Here is an 11,172-nt window from a genome sequence, read left to right as displayed (position 1 = left end):
GATAACTGCTCACGTATCTGTAGGTGGAAGTGGACCTGGGGAGGGAAGAGGCTGGGAAACTTCAGGAGAGCTATCAGAGCTCTAGAAGCGGATGGGAAAACTCACCCGACTCCGAAGAAAAGCGGGGCAAGCCCAGTAAACTTGAGGACAGGTTTCTATTTTGAATTTCGTTGTTGTCATTCAGAATTGCTGTGGACGTGAATACACCTGAGCATGGAGAAAACGAGGCACAATAAAAAACTGAGCAGCATTACCTACCGGACAGCAGGAAGTGACGCAGCCGGCGTGACTGAGAAGGGGAAGGAAACATTGAGTCTATAGAATCTGAAATTTCATCAATGTGATTAAAACACTGGTCTATCACATCAAGAAACTCAGCAAAACAGAGCAAAATAAACACAAAGGAAAAGGCCGTTGGGCACATCGTAGCCCAACGCGGAGCTTTACAGCCAGAGGGAAGGTGGGGAAGGTGCGTGGACCGCGGATGGGACTCTAGAAACAAAGGCAAAGACAAAAATGCCAGCTGGTGTCTCAGCAGAAACACTGAGGCCATCTTTAAGTGGTGACCGAAAATTCAATAACCAGGAAAATGCGTTCCATGGCGGGGGTCAGAAAAAGACATTTTATGGAGATGAAGGCTGAGTGTCTCCATCACGGGCACCCCCGAAGCCGGAGAGAGAAACTCTCTTGCAGTGACAGGAAAGGAGGTAATCCTGCAAGGGGTCAGCATGTAGGTACATAAGATGAGTTTTCCCTTAAATTCTTGAAAAGTCAGGTGACAAATAGTAAGGAAAAGAGACGACAGAATTAAGATATCCCCCCTTTGCAACTCCAAATGAATTAGTGGGCACAGGCATTAAAAATCTGCGGCTGCTCACATAGCAAAGGGAGATACAATCAGCAATCGTACACCTCTGTCTGTCTGGCCAAAGACCAAATAATGTCTTCAGAAAGGGATTAAGCCCGAGTCTGACCCAGAATCTGGATCCAGCAGTCAAAATGCAGAAAGTACAAAGGGCAGGGAACGTGCTGGGGATGCTATCAGCAAAGTCCAGACTGCGGAGAGTCTGGAAGGCAAGGAAATCGGGCTGCCCTGCGGGTCATGGCGGGGAATCAGGAAAATAGGAGGGACTTACGGAATAAAAGAAATGGAAGGGGCATGTCACGTTTTAAAAATTGGGCAAGGCTATGCTGTAGCATCCAGGGACTCAGCCTGTGAATCATAAAGCTGTTTCTCACGAAAGATGTCACCACTACGGAAATCAGAGTAGCGGTTCCCTGCAGGGGTGTGCGTGGACGGAGAGGGATGCTCGGCTGAGGCGAGGCTGGGGGTGGGGCTCCCTGCTGGGGACCATGTTCCATTTCTCACACTGGCAGTGGTGACCAGAACGCTTGCCCGGGAAATGTAAGCTACGCGTTTCTTTGTGTCACGGTCTGTATCTGTATTTTGTCTAACAATGAAAAGGTTTTTACAAAGTTATGGGGGTCCGGGTGGCCCAGTCTTTAAGCATCTGCCTTTGGCTCAGGTCATGGTCCTGGGATCCTGGGATCGAACCCCGCATCGGGCTCCCTGCTCAGTGGGAAGCCTGCTTCTCCCTCTCCACTCCCCTTCTTGTGTTCCTTCTCTTGCTGTCTCTCTGTCAAATAAATAAATAAAATCTTTTTTTAAAAAAAAATTAAGGTGACACTTTAAAGCAAAAATGATAACAATGGGGTGTCGGTTTGAAGGACCGACTGACTAGGAGTAAGATGGCGCGCATGTGGGGACAGTGCAGGCTGAGGGAAGAAAGGGCATTAGAAGGGCTTCCAGGGCTCACCCAGGGCAGGGGACGTCGGGCATATTTCTCGTCCCAACAGTCAGACTGCGAGAGCTCATGGTTATCCAGAAATCTGGCCTCAGTCGCGGGGAATAATTATTTCTAGACCAGATGTGACCGGCGGGTCCAGACCAACAAAACAGAAAACCCGAGGGGATGAAACGATTTCTGAGTAATGCAACAGGATCCCAGAACAAAGCTCAAAAATGCTTGTAGGAACACAAGAAGGTCTGGTACTGACAGGTGAAATCCACAGTACGACAGAGAGAAGACGAACAGGGCAAGCGACGCTGTGGCGGGTGTGGGAGCACCAAACGGGGCCTCCGGGGCGCCAACTGCTTCGTCGGGTGAGGACGGGAAGGGGGACATGGGCAGCTGAGAAGATAAAACTGAGACGGTATCCGTCAAAAGGTAGATTAAACCAGCTATTATCAATAATTAAGTGCTCCCAACACCCCAGTAAAGGCAGAGGCTTTCAGATTCGATGAACAGACACAAGCCCGTGCTGGAGAGGAAGGTCTGGAGAGGAAGATGGGGAAGGACACGCGCGTGATGGAGAGCCGTGTGCCGCGCTGGCGTCCGTCCGAGCGAGCGAGCTGCCGTGTCAGACAGAGTAGATTTCAGAGCAAAGAGCGTTGCCAGAGATTTAAAAGCTCATTTCTAATGATGAAGGGTCGGCTCATCAGGAGGACATAACAATCCTGCGTGTTTATGCACTCAGTAACGGAGGTCCAGAGCGCACGGAGCAGAAACCACTAGAAGCGCAGGGAAAACAGACAAATCCACAAGAACAGTGCGATTTCAACCCCCGTCTTTCCGTTGCAGGTGGAACGGGTGCAGGGAGCCGGGCAGGGCTCCGAGGACCTGGACACGCTGGTCCTGAGTGAGATTTGTAACATATGCCCTGAGCGCAGAGGAACGTTCACCAGGACAGACCCCTTTCCGGGCCGTTGAAACAAGATCTCGATGCAGTAAGACGATTCAGGTTGTATAAAGTATGTGCTGTGACCACAATGAACTTAAATGAGAAATCGATAGTAAAAAGATTTCTGGAAAGTGCCCAAATATTTGGAAGCCAAATAACGCACTTGCAAATAACCCATTGCATCAGCAGAGAAACCCAAAGGGAAATTAGGAAGTATTTGGAACTGAATGAAAGCTAGAAGAGAGCACGTCAGAATTTGTAAAATGCCACTGAAATGTTAGGAGGAGGGAAATTTATAGCTTACAGACCAACATTAGCAGAGGAGTGGGCTTTCCAGTCAAAGCTCACCGCTTTCACCCGGGAGAGCCAGCGGCTGAGAGCGGAGGAGATGGGAAGTAGGCAGGAGGCAGGCAGGAAGGCAAGGGGGAAGTCAGCCAAGCAGGGACTGGGAAGAGGTCCAGGAGGCCCATGGGGCCAAACCCAATTTGCTCAGATTACTAAAATCAGTACGCCTCTAACCAGACTGATCAGAAAAAGAGAGGAGACAATTATCAATACGCAAAGTGAGAAAGACGACATCACTACAGTCTCGTGGACATTGAAGGATGGTAAAGAATGTAACCTTGACGCTCATAAATCTGAGAACTCGGACAAAATTCACCAATTCTTTAAGTATACAAGGAACCAGAGTTCTTGGAAGAGACACTGGCATCGCCCTTTATCTCTTTAAAAATAAATGAACCTGCAGGTGAAAATTCCCCCACAAAGAAAGCTCGCCGTTTTGGACAAAGCACCTCCGCCCTTCTGTGGACAACAAGAGTCTTTTCAAGAAATGACGTGGGGCAACGGACATGCGTGTGGGGGAAGCCGGCCCTCACCCAGCGCCCTTTGAAAGCTGTTTACAAACCACATCAGAACGCCAGCTCCGTGATTTCTGAGACGTAAATGTGAAGAGGGAAGCAGTAAAATTTCCGGAAAGTAACAAAGGGCACTTTCCTCATGACCCCGAGGTAGCCACTAACCATAAAAGAGAAGACGAATGCATTATACTTTGTTAGAATGAAGGATTTATGTCCAATCAGGGGACTCCTACTCAGAATATATTTAAAAGAGAGCTTCTATAAATCAAGAGGAAAAACACAAACCACTCAATTTAAAAAAAAAAAAAAACAGCACAAGTAGCTCGAACAGGAACTTTCCAGGGATGGTGTCGAACTGGACAATAAGCAAGTGTCCTCGATCTCCTTAGTTGTCAAGAAAACGTACATTAAAAACCACAAAACAGTACCACTGCACAGAATGGCCAAGATTTTTTTTAAGACTTTATTTATTTGGGGGGCACCCGGGGGGCTCAGTCGTTAAGCCTCTGCCTTCAGCTCAGGTCATGATTTCAGGGTCCTGGGATCGAGCCCCGCTTAGGGCTCTCTGCTCAGCAGGGAGCCTGCTTCCCCCTCTCCTGCTCCCCCTGCTTGTGATCTCGCTCGCTGTGTCTCTCTGTCAAATAAATAAAATCTTTTAAAAATGAATAAATAAACAAATAAATAAAAGACTATTTATTCGAGAGAGAGAAAGACAGAGAGAGCACGAGCAAGGGGCTGGGGGAGCAGTAGAAGGAGAAGCTGATTCCCCGTTGCGCAGGGACCCTGACGCCCAGGACCCCGGGATCACGACCTGAGCCAAAGACAGACGCTTAACCAACTGAGCCCCCCAGGAGCCCCGAGCATGGCCAAATTTTTAAATCCTAAATGCTGGCTAAGACGAGAAGTAACTAAAAATATGCAGCCCATTGGAGGGTACATCAGAGCAAGCCCCGTGAAGAAGGGTTCACCGGAGCCCACGACGGCTGAGCGCACATCGTCTGGGACCAGACTGCCACTCCTGGATGTGCCCCCACCAGAACCGGTGTGTGTTAATCGGCAGACATGCGCGTGCAGATCTAGAGCAGATCTAATTATAATAACCAAAAGATAGAAAGGATAATATGGTGCAGCTGGAGGCCGGCTAAGGAACTCTCTGTGTAGTCATGTGTGAGTAACACAGGGAAACAAGGAAGGGCGCGTTGCTACTTACAGCAACATGGGTGACTCATTAACATAATTTCGGGAGGAAGAAGCCTGTGCAGAAGGCTACAGGGTATATGATTCAATTTATATGAAGATCTGAAGTTCTAACCTAGTATGTGACGCGGGCGCGGTGACTGCCTTTGGGCTGGTGATGGGAACGGAGGCTTCCAGGGCAGGAAGACCTCTATCTCTCCCCCTGCCTGGTGGCTACGCGGCTGAGTTTACTTCGTAAAGTCTCACCACCTGTTCGCTTACGATTTGTGATTTTTTCTGAATGTGTATCCCACTTCCCTAAAATGCCCAGTAGTTGTGTGGAGTAGATGACCGGGGAGTCCAGTCTGGGCAGTGCTGGGGCCGCACCCGGGCCGGGTACCGCCGTCCGGAGAGCTGAGTTCAGATCGCCGCTCTTCGATCGCCAGCCCCGCACCGGGGGGAGCCCCGCAAGCATCCTCAGCATCAGGGGCCCCATCTTCCTGCCCCGCTGCGAGGCGGTTCGAGGGTTGCTAGACAACCTTCAGCGTTGCCCCGAAGGCCGGCGGAGAGCGGACAGGCCACGGGAACGGGGCGCTGGGTGTTGGGGAGCATGCGGGCTCTGGGGCCACAGCGGGGGCTGCAGTTCAAGCTCTGCCCCTCACTCTGGTGACCTGGACCAGCTCCTCTGAGGCTCGATCCCTCTGTTTCCTCCTCTGTAAACCGAGGCTCCGGGGGTGAGAAGTAAGTTGGTTACGATGTAGCCCGTGGCCGTGCCGTGTGTGTGTTCACGGCGTGTTGGTGTGCCCGGTTAGTGTCTGATGCCAAATCCGGAGAAGGAAAAGGCCGTGACAAGGGGCAGGCTTGTGGGAAGGTTCTCGGAAGGTGGGCGTCAGGCCGACTTGCAAAGGGCCCTTTCGGCTCCCTCTCTCTCCCTGACTCTGCTACCTAACGAGGACCCCCTGTGAGGAGATTCAGAGACCCAGGCAGAGTCCAGCCCTAACTCTTCGGGGTTCCAGGAGGGGCTGAGACACACCCGGCTGGGGTCACTCCTTCTCTGCTCCCCGAGCACCTGGACGCACGGCCGGCCTCCCGCTCCCAGCCCGGACAGACGCTGGTGCCTGGAGAGAGCTTTCCTCCGTCGGACGGGACTGTCGGGGAGCAGACACTCTCTCTCGCCGGGTGCGGCCTCCCACCTCGCTGAGGCCCCTGAAGTGCGGGATGAGCCCACGCACGTGAGACCCCAACCGTTCAACTCCTCCTGGGCACGGGGACCTTCCCCTGCCTCCCCCAGACTCCCCTCTTCCTCCCAACTTCGCAGCAGCCTGCAGGGGAGCTACTGGGCTCTTACACCCCACGGACTAATTATAGTTCAAAGAACCACGTGTGGATTCAAGCACTTTTCTTTTACCGCGTCTCCTGATCTTTTGGAAGAACTAATTAAAAACTTTTTTTTTTTTTCCTGTTGCTACTTGTCTGACAGTTTTGCCAATTTGCAGTCTGACGTGCGGAGCTCATCAGAGGAGAAGGCCGTCAGCAGGTCCCCCGTCTGAGGTTCTGCAGCCCAGGGACACCAGGAGGATGTGGTGCATCAGAGATTAATCAGACCGTAGGGACAGATTCAGTGAATACATGGGGGCCTCACTGCCTCTTGAGGTGCCAGCCAGAGACGCAAGGAGACTGACGTGGTCTAACCGGTGACACCCAGCTTACCATCTGCACGCAACGTGCACCTGCGTGCGTAAGTGTGACCGGCATCCCCCAGCCCCCATGAGGGACGTGGGGACCCTCTGAATTTAGGGACCTAGACTCAGTCTCCCTAGCAACTCCGCAGCGAACCCCATTTTCCACACGGAGAACCCAACACTCAGAGTTCAGGCAGCACACAGGACCCTCGCGGCCAGAGAGCAGAGGTAGAATTTGAATCTGCTCAAACCAAAGCCCCAGCTCCGTGACATGACGCCCCACGGAGTCACAGGGCTGGGGGAGGGGATGCAAACCCTTATCACGGGAGCCCCCGGTGTGGTTCTTTCTGCTTGAGGATGCTGTCTTCTCCCTATAAATAGGGTATGTGTACACATTCCTCCCCCTCTCTGTGTGGGTATGGACACACGCACACACACATGCACACACGCGCACGCACACACGGACCCCTCCCATCTCTCCATAAAGACTGATTCCGACCGCAGTTGGGAAGCAGCAGGAGCGCGATCCCACCACGCTGTCAGCCCAACCTCACCCTCGGTTACCAGATTTACGGTGCTGCAGAGGGTTCAGAGCCCCTAAAACTCCCTCCTGCAGCGGACACTTGAGGCCTGACACTCTGCCCTCCGTCATCGACTCCTGTCACGTCCCTCTCCTATCAGGACCCATGTCCATGGAAGGGCTGTGCTGGGAAGCGGAGCCTGGCTCTGCCGTGCAGCGGTGCACAGCCGGGGGGCAGCGGTCTCAGGGACAGGGCTTGGCGACAGCAGCGATGTTCATGCACAGCATAATTTCCAGGAGAGCCAGTCTGTGCTTCAGCCACCGAAGGGAGACAGCGGGCTGGGTGAGACGAGAGGCCGGAGAGCGGGGTATGAGCTCCCTGACTTCGATTTTGTTCTGGAAGCAGGAAAAACTGTGGACGTTACTGATGCTCAGGCACGGTTGGCTTTACTCCTTCAAGGCTGCGCTGGCTTTGGGGTGGGGGTAAACTTCTTGGGAATAGAATGTGAGGCCTGCACGGTGAGGCTTCCATCACCATCGTCGGGACGGGGATCAGTGGTGACCCTGACCAGAGTGGAGACAGCGGTGGAGACAAGCAGACGGATTCCATCCAGAGTTCAGAGGCAGATGGGACAGAAGTTGGTGAGGGTCTGACATGGGATGAGGGAGAAGGAAGGGCCCCAGGTTTCCATTTGGAAACTAAGTGGGTGGGAGGGGAGGAGATTGGGATTCGGGATAAAGAATGGAGACGATGGGTGTTGGGGACCTGGTGGACGACATGAGCTGTGGATTAGGTGAGCAATCCCAGGTTCCCGGGATGAGGGACGCATCTCTGCAGTCAGTCCTTCCCACACTCGCCCAGACTCCACCCTTTTATTCCTCTGAATCGAGGTTTACTTTCGTCCCTTTGGGTACTGCCTTCTGGCATAGTTAAGAAAGTCCTCAGGAGCGTCATAAATGCCCTTTTATTTTAGAAAACATCTGCTCTTTTTTGTGATTGGAATTTAGGAATACAGTTAATGCTACGTCTTCACCCCAGCGTGTGGGCAGGATTTGTGCAGACCTGGTTGGGAAGAGATTGATTTGGATGATATTTGCTGGTATTAGGGCCAGGGACCCAAGAGGGTCTGAATCTCGCCATGCCAACCCCCTCCTCAGTTCATTCCCCCAATAAGATTCTCAAGGAAGATCCCACAGTGAGCCACAGCAAATCACTGACATTCGATGTTCTTGAACCACAAAAATGACAACTTCATGGAGTGTGGCCTAATATATGCAAGGAAGCAAAGGGTTATTTTATAATTAACTGAGGCTGCTGCAGATTCTCTGGTGAAAGGTAGACATAGGACATCACGTAAGGCCACATGCTGATGCCAGACTCCTTTTCCCTGTAAACCCTTGGGGCCTCATCCTTCTCTGTCTAGCCACATGGCACAGAATGCTTGCAAAGAGAGGGAGCTGGTCAGATGACCTTCAACCCATGTTAGACCCAACCCTAAGAAGTGGGGACCTATGAGGGACATTTTGTGAGAAACGAGAGGCAGTTACGAAGATGTGGGATGGTGGTAAGCTGTCCTTTTCCTTATAATCAGTCAATTATTGGTGCCATATAATGGTGAGGTCCATTCTGGTAATTAGTGGAATCCTTGCAACATAGGTGTTGAAAAAACCTTGATCTAGAATGAGGATCCCTGATTGATCAGGGCCATGCACACACACATGCACACACACACCATTGCACACACATGCGCACGCACACACACACACACCATTGTACACAGAGCAATGGCCACTGAGACCTTGGTAAGAAGCAGCTCTGGTGTAGCAGCCCCGTTTATAGATTAGCTCTACCTGTCTGAGCTCGTCTGGATCCATTAAGAAATGAGTGCCAGGAAGGGATTAGATGTGCAGGACACTTACTGGGGAAACATCTGTGGGATCAAGGACGGGCTAGAGAAGGTGAAGGCACACAGACACCTCGGCTCTTTTGTACATTTGTTGCCTATAAAAAAGGTGGGGGGTGGGAGGAGAAGGATTGGATGCCTTGTTCCAAACGCAGTTGTGGGTTCAGAAGGGAAACTGCTGGGTCCGTCCGTCATGCTTCCTGCAGCAGGACATCTGAGCCGCCCGTCTTATGGCCAACGTCCCGTCTCCCCTGAAGAAGTTCCACTGGTCACCACAGAGGTTGTGAATGACTGCACTGAAGGAAAGTAATTCCGCTGGGGGAAAGCTATTGATGACGTTTAATGTGGGAGCAGACTGAGGATATTTGCACTTTATGAAAATTTACTCATCTGAGATGAATTTGAGAATTTGCATGAAGCTCCTTCCATGATACCCGTCATTAACACAAGATGGAGCCTCCCCAAGTTTCTTCTGGCTGCGCAGACTGACCCCTGTCTTTGTCCTGTGCCCTGCCGACCTCAGGAAAGCCATTAAGGAAGGGGATGGGAGTAGCGATCTTCCCACGGGGGTAGTAAGGTCATGACGTGCACAAGGGCATGGAGACAGACCTGGATTCTAATCCAGACTCAGTGCCTCCCCCTCACTTGCTGTCCACACACACACACACACACACACACACTGAACTCCCCTGAACCGCACGGAAAGAATGGGGTTCCAAGCACTCACCTCTCAGCATGGCCATGGTAACCACAGGAGATGACCTGCGAGCGCTGCCCAGTGCTGTGCCTGCCATGTCATGGCCTCTACGTGAAGAGCTAAGCCCTCCCGTCCTCCCATTCTCCTTTCCCCTGTATTCCATTCCCTCCAGTATCGATGACATCCAATAAATTATGTGATGTTCATGATTTAATGGGTGATAAAATAGCAATTAAATATACAGACTGATGTAGTTAAATGCCAAACCGTAAATCGTGTGTTGAACACCTCCTCTGGGCACGCGAGTGTGGAGTGTGATCTTGGCCGGAGCCAAGCCGCATTCAGCACCACGGACAGCATCCCGGGTGCCGGAGACTTTGGGGTGTGTCCCGCCGGGGCTCCGGGCAGGCCCACATGTACCGCGGTGCGCCGCTGCCTGCCTGTTTCTTGGGGTCACCGGGCCATATCTTGCCTCTCTCCCCCCGTCATCGGATTTCTGCACTCCACTGAATCACAGCATTGTTACGAATGTCTCTCATACGCATGAAATGGGTGTGTGAGTGTGGAATGCACGGACACACCTGCGTGTGTGCACGCAGAGATCAGCCCTACCCCCACATGTACAGTGCGCCCCTCGCCGATCCTCTCCACTTGTTCCCACTTTCCCTCCGTCCGTTATCCCCTGAATCCCTGCAAAGTTTGCTCCCACCCTTCCACCAGAACAGCGCCTGTGGTGTCTTCACGTTGCCAGACGCAACGGTCATGGGTCACCCCCCTGCGTCATGCACCCGCTGTGTGCAAGGGGCCTCCTCCCACCGTTCTGCACACCCTCCCCACCCGGCTCGCACGGACGTCCTCTCCTCCTGCTTTGCTGGTCCCTCTTTGCGTCCTTTGCTGCTTTCCCTCTGCTGACCTGCCTCTCGGTATTGGAGTCCTCCTGGGATTCACCACCAGGCAGCTCTTTTCTCCAAACTCACTTCCGAAGTGAAACCATTACCCCAGCCTGATATTTTTTTTCTCTGAGTGCGATTCCTATGTCTAAATGTCTAACACGTAAATGTCTAAAAGTCAGTCAAACTTAACATGACCATAACCAGCATTGCGTCTCCATCCCCAAAATATCTGCTCTCCTGCATTCTTCCCCGTCTTAGTAAAGGACAGCGACTTCCAACATTTTCTTATGTGAAACAGCTTAGAGACGGTTTTGATTTCTCTCTTCAAGCTTTGCGCAGTGGCAGTATCGTAGCCAATGGGGTTTATCCGAGGCGCGATTATTGCTAATTGATTTCTCTCTTCACGTCACACCTTACATCCAACTCAGAAGAAAATGCTTTCGCCTTACTTTTAAGATCTGTCAGAAGTGTCCAATCACTGCCCGTTACTCGTCTGCTGGCACATTCGTGCCTCCACCGTCATTTCACCGGGGTCATGGCTTTGTTTCCCCTCCCCCTCCGTCTCCCAGCTTCTTCCCTCACCTGTCCCCTCTGTCACCTTCCCCCATCAGTTTATTTTCTACATAGAGCCTAGGATGATCCTGCTAATGTACAAGTCATGTCTCCTTTCACTCTGTTCAAACCCTCCAGGGGCTTCC

General features: G+C 52.0%; 1 pseudogene; it reads left to right on the top strand.

Annotated features, from left to right (window-relative positions):
- Positions 1-10,801: 10,801 nt before the first annotated feature.
- On the top strand, positions 10,802-10,930 carry LOC116877079 (annotated as a pseudogene).
- Positions 10,931-11,172: the final 242 nt, after the last annotated feature.

This window comes from Lontra canadensis, unplaced genomic scaffold, assembly GCF_010015895.1.
Source record: "Lontra canadensis isolate GAN:19392208 unplaced genomic scaffold, GSC_riverotter_1.0 scaffold49, whole genome shotgun sequence".
In the NCBI taxonomy this organism is placed as follows: domain Eukaryota; kingdom Metazoa; phylum Chordata; class Mammalia; order Carnivora; family Mustelidae; genus Lontra; species Lontra canadensis.
Note: the sequence above shows the minus strand (reverse complement) of the source record. Positions and strands in the feature narration are given on the sequence as shown.